The sequence below is a fragment of the Balaenoptera acutorostrata genome, chromosome 14 (genome assembly GCF_949987535.1).
Source record: "Balaenoptera acutorostrata chromosome 14, mBalAcu1.1, whole genome shotgun sequence".
Lineage (NCBI taxonomy): Eukaryota > Metazoa > Chordata > Mammalia > Artiodactyla > Balaenopteridae > Balaenoptera > Balaenoptera acutorostrata.
The window spans coordinates 51,412,274-51,424,682 of NC_080077.1; the positions used below are offsets into that span (position 1 = coordinate 51,412,274).

General features: G+C 42.1%; 1 pseudogene; it reads right to left on the reverse strand.

The window, feature by feature from the left end:
• Window positions 1–4,842: 4,842 nt before the first annotated feature.
• Window positions 4,843–12,409, reverse strand: part of LOC103000330 (uncharacterized) — a 36,601-nt pseudogene continuing 29,034 nt past the window's right edge.

The following is a 12,409-nucleotide window of genomic DNA, read 5'->3' on the forward strand; positions in this document are numbered from 1 at the left end:
GAGCAGCTGGGCTGGTTTTAGCTTCAGCTGTATTGGGAGGAAGGAGTGGGCACAGGGGGGAGGGAAAGGTGTGATAAGAAAGGAAGCGGAGGGCATAAATTAAGTGCCAGCACCATACCTGGGGTGACATTTTCTCACTTAATTCTTACGACAACCTTGGGATGTTCCTATGTCGTTCCTGTTTCACAGGTGAGAAAACTGAGGCCTTACCAGGTTACGTAGATCTTTCCTATCCAGCTCCTAAGAGATGAAGTTGAGATTTAAGCGCAGGTCTGTCTAGTTCTAGAATTCAGGCTCTGGAGACCAGCCTCTATTTTCCTTCCCTCCCCACCACGTTTCCTGCCAGGTTCTCTAGACTCTGGTCCTCTTTTCCTTCTTTCTCCTTTGTTCCTCCTCCAAATACTTTATCATTTCTTAGGCAGCAGTACTGCTATCTCTTCGTTACTCGTTTACATTACAAATACATAATTCATGTATGTCTGGTGTAAGGAATCGCACAAGCCCAGGTACCTGGTCTGGGAAACAGAATGTCTCCAGCTCCTCTGAAGCCCTTCCACAGCTCCAGAGTCCCAACTTGCTCCACCTTGGCTGGCAGTGCCTCAGGGCACCTCAGTCAAAAAAGGCAAGAACTGAACTCCTCACCCCCATCCGCACCCTGATCCCAGGCTTCCTCCTGTGTTAAAAGAAACACAACACCCAAGTCCTCAAAACCAGAAACCAGGAAGTCATTTTTACATGCTTCCTTATCTCTCAGGTCCTATTGATCCCATTGCTCTCTTGTACCAGTTTCCATTCCCACTCCATTGTCTATAGCAAGGACTCTCAACGGGAGGGTCTCACCTTCTAGGGAGCCTTTTGGAAATCATAGGGGCATTTTTTGACTGTCATTATTTCTGGGTCCTTAGGAGAGACTCAGATGACCCTTTCCATTTCTTAAAGTAAAATGTAATTCATTTTAACTGAGGGCTGAATGTTTTCGATATCAAACATTCTGAATATGAAACTTTTTAAATTACTAAAACTCTACTTGGAGTAGTCTCAAGTCTCAGGGTTTTAATCAGGTAATTTGAAGCTCAGGAACAAAGTATGGTGGTGTTAGTTTGGAGAACTTCTCTTATTTCAGCAACCACAAAGTCAGACTATCCTGTCCTGGAGTAGGTCAAAACCAGCTTAAGCTCGTCTTATCTCTATTATTTGTTTGAAGGTGCCCCAAGGAAACACTATCAACAATAAAAAGTCATAAGGCCCATGTCTGAGCACACAGGTCTGTGGGCCATGGGGCTGGCAGCAGTGTGGCTGAACTCAGTCTTGGCCTCTGAGAAGCACATGTGTTCCTGGAGCCACAGGGCCCTCTACCAAATGTTATCCTTTCCTTCTCATCCGTTATTTCCTGCCATTTCTACCCCTGCCTGCAGCAGGTAGCCCTCTACTGAAGGGGGACAGAGAGGGCAGCAGAAAGCTTTAGGTGCTCAGTGCAGGAGCAAAGCCTGGTTCTCAGCCCTGCAAGGAGGATTCTTCCCCGCTTGTGATGGCCCATCAACTCAGTGGCCTGACAATTCCTTGACCTGCTCAACATCACCCCCTTCACCTCCATTCTCCTTCACCGCCCACTCCAGGGCCACACTCCAGACCTTATCATCACCTGGAACCATATCACCTCTAAAGACTTAAACTCAAATATCCTACTTCCCAGCTCAACCTTTTATTCTTCCAGTTTTCTCACTCATTCACTCCCACTAAACCTCCTTCATCCCCACAAAATATGCTCCTTAATGTCATCCAGCCCTCTGGCCTCCCCTTCCGTCTGTCAGTTCCATTCTGACCCCCACGACTCCCTTCCCTACCCACACTGGGTCTCACAGCCAAGCACATGAACTACTCTCCCACCAGCACCTTCAGTTCTCTGCTTTTTTGTACTCATGACCCACTTATCTAGCAAAACCCCAGCTCTGGATCCCTCTAGCTGGTCTGCTTTCTGCTTCTAGTTGCATGCTGCTGAGCACAGCTAGAGGAAATCACACCGCTAATTGCATTGATGCAACAACAAATAAATGGTTTCCAGCCTGAGATATGTCATGCCAGGGAAAATTGGTTTTCTTTCCTTTGATCAGCTCTCATGTCCATTTCCTTTTTTCATCAGCTCCAAGTCTTCCTTAAGCCTCATACCAAATTCCTAGCAGCAGATGATGACATGGTCTGTTATTTCATAATTGAATTAAAGGGGCTGGAACTGCCCCCACTTCCTGTGGGCTCACTCTCCCCTCCCCATCCTCCCTTTCAAACCAAGGTCGAAGGCACAGGCACACACACAGGATATGAAGTGAAGACAATCTCTGCCCTCAAGGATCTTACATTCCACAGGGAGCTAGACCTGAGAGCATGATGCTATGATAGAAGCATGGAGGAATGGAAGTATGTGAAAGTGGAAAACATCCAGAATAAGAAGCGTCTGAGACTTGTTGGGAGACCAAGGGAAGAAATTCACAACAGGGGCTTCTGAGCTGTGATTCATTATCTCCCCCTCCATATCTCTCCTCTTAATGGCATTACCATTCTTTTTTTCCTCCATTATAAAATGTGATAAAACATACATAACATAAAATTTACCATTTTAACTGTTTTAAGTGCACATTTCAGTGGCATGAAGTACATTAACACTGTTGTGCAACCATCACCACCATTTATGTCCCGAAAAATTTTTTTTCCATATTCCAAAACTGAAACTCTGTACCCATTAAACAACAGCAACACTGCCATCTTTTTATTCACCCAAGCCAGAGACTCTGGGTGACATCCTAGATTCCTCTTCCTTCTCCTCACTCAGTTCTGCATTAAATCTAGCACCTGGCCTAGCTGATTTCACTTCCTAAACATCTCCTGTCTGTACAGTTTTAGTAGGTCCCTAAATGGTCACTGACAATCATCTTGCCCCCTTCTCCCTGTTTGTTGAAGGACAAATGGCAGACTTCTGGATCTTGCCCTTCGTGCTGTACATTCTGCTTCCCCAACTCATCCTCACATACCCTGGACAGGAGCCACTGGGAGGTCCACATGCTGTCTCATATCTCTGTGCCATTACACATGCGGGTCTCCCAGCTTGCACTGAATTTCTTTTCCTTGTGCACCTGAAACACTAGTCATCCTTCAAGACCCAGGTTAAGTGTCCCCTCTTCCCTGAAGCACACCTAGCTCCTCATCCCCACCTCCCTGATCCTTCAGATAATACTGAATATTTCCTGGTGAGTGCTTTCATTATACTTTAATTTTATTCTTTATCACAACGTACTGTAATTGCCTATTTCCCCTTGCCTAAAGGGAAAGAACCATGTCTAATTCATTGCTATACAGTGCTTGGCACCAAGGCTACCATGTACTGTTGTTCAGATTGTGCCCTGAGGCAACCAGCAGTGGCTGAGATCCAGCCTATACTTTACTTGCCAAGCTCTGCACCCTGGCATGGGGCTACCCCTGCCCGGGGGAAACCGTGCTTTCTTCTAATCCTCATAAAGCAGCAGTGTGGCATAGTGGTGGGTCTGGCTGTCACACAGTAAGGGCTTGAATGTTAGTGTCCTCTCTTTCTGTCCCTTCTTCGCTCCTCTATCAGCCAGCGCCATGGCTCCTGGGAGTGTGGCCAAGTGTCATCCCAGTCTCCAGTCTCCTCTAGAGCCATGAAGGACATAGAGCCCTCAAGGGGCATCATTCTTTGGAGGAGAGCTTCCTTTGGCTCCTATTCTATTTAGGTTCTGGTTTAGGGGCAGGGTGTCTCTGCTAAAACTAAACAGTATGTTACAGCCTTTAAGGATTAAGTAGCATCTTAGAATTTTAAACCTACAGAATTTATGGGGTTCTTCTCATCAAGGGGATGGCAAACACAAGCAGAGAGGCCTCCTTTCTCCCTTTCCTTGACAATGGTATGACACTGCCAATCAATCACAACAATCTCACAAGCTTGGGATGTCTTAGAGTCCTCAGCAGGACACTAATACAGCAGGACACAGAATTGACATTTAAAATAAAACATTTCTTATCCTTGATCTAACACAACTCCTTATTTTAGGAATAAGGTGAGGACCTCTGTTCTCCATGACCCTCATTCCTCAACTCTGTCCCTTTATCTCTAGTTAATCTTGACCTGGGATGATTCCCATCGATCATTTCATGAACATTCCCAGATGGCTCCCTTCCCAGCAAGTCTTTCCTGAGCAGTCCTATTCCTTGGAATAAAGCTCTAGACAATTTAGCACTAAGAAACTTAGCATGTTTAACTTCAGAGAGCTGCTTCAATCTCCTCACTTATTTGATGGAAAGTTGAAATCCAGAGATTGAAGAAAAGTGATTTGCCCAAGACCTCAGAACAACTTATGACTGAGCCGGGTAAAGTCCAACATTCTAATTCTCGGGCATGGCTCTCTCTACTATACCTTCTTGTGGCTGAGGTTCATTTCTTATTAATACTCAATGCATGGAATCATAGACTTTGGAGTTAGGGTTAGGGTTAGCGTTAGAATTATATACAGTACCTTTTCCAAACTTCCACAGAAGACAGAACTTCCTTTCTCCATGCTCCATTTCATGTGAGTGTATTAAAAGGGACATATTAAAATCTAGAGATTTTAGGAAGCAGGAGATGGGGGTAGTGGAGAATTGCTGAATCTGTATCAGTTGCTGTTCATCCACTGCCTGACTATATGACTTGGGCTCTGGGTGGGCACTCCCTTTGCTCACACTTTCCTAGACCAAAGCCCTGTCCTGAAATGATCACACATTAACTGACCAGATGATTTAGGGCTCTAGCCTCTCCCCCTTAAATGACTGTTTCCCTTAATCTTTAGGTAACACACATCATCTACAAACAACAACAACAACAACAAAAAAATGAACAAAAAAACCCAATAACGGAATAGAGCAAAACCTGCAAGTTGGAGAGATTTTTTTTTTTCCCTCTCTACATCTTGACCTCCTTATTTGGTGGCTGCAAATAAAACAGATCAGAAACCAAAATAGACTTCCGTAATCCATTTATCCTAAATAAGAAGGCAGTGAACTCACGGTTAGAGTTCTGTAAACTATTTTAAAAATTTGATCCAAATGTAGGTTGGGTTTATAAATGGTTGACATGGCTATTGGGTGGATGAGAAAATGGAACTAAGAAGTCTTAGAGGATTATCCTGTGATGTTTTTATATGAAAGAAAGATGCACTTCGGCCTCACTGGGCAATAGATGTCCAGTCAAACTTTCAGCAAAATTATACGTCTCCTGAGGAATTTTTTCCCTGCTTCTCTCTCTAATGCATTCTTCCATTAGGTAAATCCTGAATTCTACCCAAGTGAATGTACTGACTGGGCTCATGAGACAAAACACTGGTAATCCACAAACTGGTCACCTTATAAGTATCAAGGTCAAACTGGCCACTATTTTGATAGCCAGCTATCAGTCAGCCAAGGGCAGAGACTTAACTTCTTTGATTCTCTAGCATTCTCTAGTCTGTTATATCATCACCTTTTCCTTGGTGAACTCCAACTTACCTGTCACCTCTTCTTTGACTTTCTCCCTGAGGCCCTGGGCTAGAGTTTAACACTTCCTCTTTTGTGTCCTCACAGGATTTTCACATAACTCTAACATGTTATCTTTGAAATCTTTGAAGTGACTTGCTTGTAGAGATTTCCTCCACTAGACTGAATTTATTGCCAGAGTCAAAATGACTTACTCACCTTTGTAACTCCAGTATACATAACAAAGTGCTTGGTACTAAGTAAATACTGAACAAATAATGGTTGAATAATCCATGAATGATAAGTGAGTGAAAGAGTGGTCTGATACAAATGGTCTTTCAATTCCCTTCCATCTCTCTGTTCTGTGATCATATTTATTATTACTCTTACTCAGAACTAAACTCTGTGCCACGCCAAAAGGGAAAGAGTAAGGAGGGAAGGCAGCTCACCCTATAGGGTATTTTTGCTCCCTCTTGGAGGCTGTGTAACTGTGTAATACCCCCTTCTTTTCCTCAAAGGAAATTTGATTACTTACAACACAGGTATGCCAACTCCTCCATCCAAGTGAATGAACTCTAGGTAGGCTGAATTACGAACATCTGGAAAACTGGTTAAGGCATGATAAGGAGGTATGGAAGCAGCTCCACTCTTATCACTTAATATCATTCTACATATATATATTTTTCTCTATCAGTGAAGTGCAGAAGGACACTGATTTATCCAAAGCACTGGAGTATCACTGTTTTGTTTTGTTTTGTTTTTTCCTGAATATTTCTTCTACTCCACTGAGTAAAATATTTGAAGCCAGAACAGTTCCAGATTAAGTTTACTTATTTGTTTGCTTATTTTAGATGCTGGCTTATGTAAAAGGCTGTGACTGATGAAAATCTCTGGGTACTCCAGAGGTAAACGAAACTTCATAGATTGAAAAAGCAGTCAAACAGCCCATAAACAAAGAACTCCTTTTGCGTTCAAATACAAAGATATGCTTATTCTTGGAGTGTTAGCTCTTTCTTTTCCCCTTCTGGACCAGAAGATCAAGGTTAAATATGTTAAAGGGAGCAAGATTTCCATACCAAACTTAACAAACCTCTCCCCTAGGAGAAGTGGGATGGGGAGGGGGAATAACAAGCTCTAAAGAAAATTCTGCACCTGGGGTCAGTCTTGAGGCTCTCCTTGGAGTCCCTCGACCCCTTCTTTTCTTGTGGTTGTCCCACCACGAAAAAGGTATCTCTGATGGTAGGGAAATCGTCCAGCAGGGCTCTCAGGCTGTTGCAGTACGCCATGATCTGCCCCCGAACAGCATAGTGAGACATGTGGCGGTTGAATCTAAAAAGTCAGAAGAAGAGATGACGTGCAGAGGTGAATCCAAGTTGTTCCATCTCTCACGGAAGTTCCAGGATATAAGTCCCTGGAGACTTTTCAAAGAGAATAGAGGACCTCTGTCAAGAAGAAACTTCTGTCTTGGTCAGGTTGCTATTGTCTGAAGGCAGAGGCATGGATCTCTTCCAAGTGTCTCTTAGCTGTCACTTCTGATACTGCTTCCTGTGTGTGTCAGAAGACAGTTTAATTTGCTTTTATCCAGTAGGACTGTGGCTTATTTAAACACAAACCAGCTGATTAATTGTATGGATTTCTGTATAATACTGTTGTTTATTGAGTTCAGAGTCATAAATCAGTCTGTGTAGTTCACATATACTATACTTACTTCTGGCAATATTCAACTATAACGTCTCTCTTGACTTTCCCAATTACATCCTGTGATCAAAGAGAATGACAGTTTTCCTATTAGACAGTTGGCTATAAGAATTCCCCAAGCTAATACATCTGTACAAACTTATAGCTAACTTAAAGGAGGAGAAGGCCACAAGCTGAGATATTCTTTCTGAAGGTCAACCTATTGGGAGATATTCCTCTGTGGGTCTTTCCTACTCCAGCACATCTTATGAGTATGCCAAGAATTCAAGGCCCTTACCACTCTTTACCTGAACCACTTCTCAGGATTATGTTTGCAGAGAGCAGTCTGGAGGGATGAGGTAACATCTCTCTCTAGAAAAAAGAGCAGGTTTGCTATAAAAGAGATGGATTCCCAAGCTCAATGTTACTCAACTGTGACACAAAACTCCGTGTACCTAGGCTCCTCCATGTTGCCCCTGTGGGACTTGGGAGGCAAAAGGAAATGACACAAACATGAGGCTCATGAGGCTGGCTCTGCTGTGAGTAACAAAGTTCTTTGTCTCTGACCTAGGAGTCTTGTGTCCTCTGCCAGCATCCTCATAACAGTAACAGGCTAACTTATTAGCTTATAAGTAGGCTAAAATCCCAGACCTTGACAAAACTGACAATTATATTGTCTGAACCCTTTCTAATCTGATAGGCATTGGATATTCCTAAAGGGCAGTTAATGAGCTAATATATTTTTCACTTGGTCAATATTTTTTGAATATTTTAGTTAAAATAGTAATTTACTTATCAAAGTAATTTACTTAATTACTTATCAAAAGGAGTCCTTTGCCCCCATTACTGCTCAGCAGTAATCTAGAAGGTCTAGCCTCCATCATATCCAATTTGTAGAACTTGATTAGGCAAATTGAAGTCCTTCCTTTTCAGTCACAGGTATGGACAAAGCCTAGAGATTGTAAACCTTGTCATTTCGTTCCCAAATAACTATGTATTAGCCTAAGGACTTCTTCATTAAAAAATTAATGAATAATGAAATAATATCCATAAAATTAAGCAACACTTTTAATTGACAAAGGTTTGAATTTCATAATACTTTTCAAAAGATTAGGTTAGTATAAAACTGTTTAATAGAAACATGGTGGTAGTGTCTGAAAAACCAAGATAACAGGTGAATTTGATGGCAAGAGCCCTTGCGCACCTTGTCTAAACCCCCTAAGCACCTGTGGGTCACTCAGGAGTTGTCAAATGTTCCAGAGCAGGTGCTGAAACTAGTTCTGCTTAGAAAGCGACAAAACAAAATGTGCCCTTGGAAAAATGCACATATTTTAAAAACTAGACTGCAATTAGCTTGAATTCCTTCCTTTCTATTTCTTATTGAACTCTTTTTCATTTCTTTATATTTTCAATGGTTCTATCCAAATAGGCTGAAAGCAACAGGTTCCAAGTTAAGAATTTTTATTTGCTCAAATGTAAAAGATGATGCGATCTTTAGGGAGCCCTTCTTACTACACTCACGAGGTTCTTCATTCTGTCAGCCATGGCTTGTTTCCTGAGGAGGAAGGCATTCAGCATCATGTCCCGCAGCCCCACCTTTTCTAGTTGAACAGACACGAAAGCTTCCAGAGCCCTGACAAGTGAACAGAGACATGTGAGCCCAAGGCAGGAGGTAAATGGACATATAACAATAAGATTCTGGTGGACAGGAACACCTGGGGCTGCATACTGGGCACTGCAGCAGGAGATCAGGTGGCTCTGTTTCTGTGGTTCTTACCTGCTCCAAGTGTTTCTCTTATATTCACTGGGGATGCTGATATGTCACCATCCTTGCTGGGGACCACCATGTGCCTGAAGCATGCATCGTCAGTCCCTCCTCACTCCCAAACTTCATAGCCTGGCCCAGTGTTTGTACTCCCAAGGTCCCTTTGTGCCCTCCTGGTCTGAACTGTAGGGGTACCTGGACTGAAGTGGCCTCCTAAGGGTCCTCTTGACTAGACACATTGGTCTTAAATCTCCCATCCACACACTGGGAATGTGAATTTAGAGCACTCAAACTCTGGCCATGTGTCAGATTAATGGCATCTTGAGGAGTAGAGTAGCTTTGCCTGTTATTTTTTTTTCATTCTAAATTTGCCAGAATTAGACTAGAGTCTCATTGGTATGCCTCAATAAAATATTCAGAGTATTCATAATTATTACAGAATACAAATCTCATATTCTGTAATACAAATTATTACAGAATACGAGATCATGATATAATAGGGAAACCCTGGTTTATAGATATATGTCTGTAGAGGCCGTGCCTCTCTAGCAATGTACCATTCTATTATTCTAAGCAATGGAAAAACCCTTGTTAGAATAGTGAGGGTAGTTCTGTGCTTTTCTGTTTAAGATAGACGTGGAAAATTTGGACATGCTCATATTCTTCTTCCTTATGTTCTACCCTCGTTGGAATTTGAAAAATATAGAGAGAGGGAAGAAGGAGGGGAAGAAGGGAAGAGAAAGAAAAAGGAGAAGAGGGAGAAGAGAAAAGAGTTTGAAATTAGGAACTGTTGACTCTCCTTCATAGACTGGAGCATATTAGAAGGAGCTGAGCCTTCTCGGTGTTTTATAACGTTTTCAGACAAGGTCTTAAAAGTTTAACACATGCTGGTGACTCTGGGAGTTTAGGCATCCTTCAATCCCATAATACTGTTATTAACTGACTTGAAAGAGGATACTTTTGTTATTATAAACAACCCTTCACCGCCACCCCAATGCAGTACCTTTTGGTAGCCTGGAATCTTTCTGAAGGATGAATAAGTGTGTCTGGAACTTTTGGAGTTGCGGCTAACAGCATGCTTTCTATGCCATTCACAATTCTGGAATTTCTTCTTCTGGTTGGACCCATTCCACTATGATTTCTCAGACCTGAACTTATTTCCTAAAATATTTCAAACCAAAGTGAATTAAATTTGTTGGATTTTAAGTCCTGTGGTACTGACTGTAAAATTATCTCACAGCCATAACTGACCCCAAATACATGTAAATGGCTGGATACACTGGGGGTGGGAGGGAGTGGAAGGGAGAGAAGAGAAGGGGAGGAGAGGAGAGAGTAAGGGAGCGAACAGAAGAGAGATACCATTTTGCACAATGAAGGGGTGAGGCACTAAGTGTGACTATTTCCAGAATAGAGTTGTCTAAGGTGCTCTGAGAAAAAACTCTCCATTTTACAAGGTGGCTAGTTGGAGTGCTTTGTATAGTGCCCTCTCAAGAAATACAGCTGATGAACTTCATGGCTGCAAGATCTGAAAAATCATCTCAGGGTGCCCATTCTTGTATAGCCTAAGCAGATGGAGGTGGGTTGTATATGCTGCCCTGCACAATGTAATAATGAGGGAGGGAGAGGTGGAGGGAGGGTGGGGAAGGAAGAGGGGGAAGAAAAAAAGGGAAATCTGTATCTTCCAATATTCCTATTGGTTATGGAGCTACAGGGCATGATGGATGGAATTCTTTAACATTTTTCTAAAATACTAACTAAAAGAAAAATATTAAGCCTTCAAAGGAAAGACTATTCTTCAAAGAAAGAAATAAGTTCTCCATAGCTGAATTACTAAGGACACTTAAGGAAAATGAGACAAAAAAAAATCTGGGTTTAAAAAGGCTAAAGTTCCCATCTTGACTTTTTCTGAAGACTCTTGGGCTATCCCAGTCTCCTGGAAATAGTAGAATATACCAGTTTAGAAGACTCAAGAGGTCTTCGAAAGGCTATGAGTAAGCTAAGAGGGAAGAAAATAAGCTCTGTAATCAGATCCTAGTGCTGACACTCAGCTGGTGATCTTGGCTCTGTTCCCTAACCTTTCAAAACCTGTTTCCTCACCTAGAAAAAGGGGATGATGTCCTCCATCTCCTAGGGCTGCTGAGAGGATCCATGAGCTCAGGTATATCCATCACTTAGCTCACCGCCTTGCCTGGACCATAGAAGCTGCTAAGTTGAACCCTTAAATCCTTGACTCCCTCAAGTTGCACTCAAAATCCCAACCATGACCATCTTTTGTTTCTATCCTCAATTTCTTCCTTTTTTCCAGTCCCTTCCTACAAATATGATCACATCTATTTTATTCTTAATTCTCTGGCCCCTCAAGCTTCCTCTTCAATTCTGACCCAACTTCTTAAAGAGTTATTATGGACTAAATGCTTGTGTCTCCTCCTAAATTCTTACGTTGAAGCCCTAACCCCCAGTGATGGTATTTGGAAATGGGGCCTTTGGGAGGTAATTAGGGTTAGATGAGGTCATAAGGGTGGGGCCCGAACCTGATAGGGCTGGTGTCCATATAAGAGGAGGAAGAGACACCAGAACTTTCTCTCTCTCTGCCTTGTGAGGACAGTGAAAATGCAGACATCTGCAAGGAAGAGAGCTCTCACTAGAAGCTGATCATGTTGGCTCCTTGATCTTGAACTTCTAGCCTCCAGAACTATGAAAAAATAAATTCCTGTTGTTTAAGCCACCCAGTATATGGTATTTTGGTATGGCTGCCCCAGCAGACTAATGCAGGAGCTGTAAATATACCCTACTTCTACACTTCTATCATTCTCTCACTCCTTAACTCTGGCAGTCTGGCTTTCACTCTAACCCCCTTAGAACTGCTCTCTCAGAGTCAGCAATGAACTTTTGAGAATATAAAATAGCCTCATTTTAATTCCTACTCTTCTGGTTCTTCCCTCTACATTTAACTCTATCAACTTCTTCCTCCTCTCCCTCCTGCTCTTTCACCTCTTCCTCCTCCTAAAAATAATAACTTTATTTAGGTATAATTGACATTCAATAAACAACACATACTTAAAGTGTACAGTTAGATAAGTTTGGGCATATGTATACAACTGTGAAACCATTACTGCAATCAAAATAATGACCAGAGCCATCCCTCCCACCCAGCCCCCTTCCTCAAGCAACCACTGCTCTGCTTTCTGCAACTATAGATTAGAATGCATTTCCTAGAATTTTATATAAATGGAATCATGCAGTATATATTCTTTTTTTGGTCTGCCTTCATCCATATTGTTGTAGATGTCAATAATTCATTTCTTTGTATTGCTGAGTAATACTCCATTGTACAAATATACCACAATTTGTTTGTCCATTCACCTGGTGATGGATATTTGGGTTTTTTTCCAGTTCTTGGCTATTTTAAATAAAGCTGCTATAAACATTTACGTATGTCTTTGTATGGACGTGTGCTTTCATTTCTCTTAATAC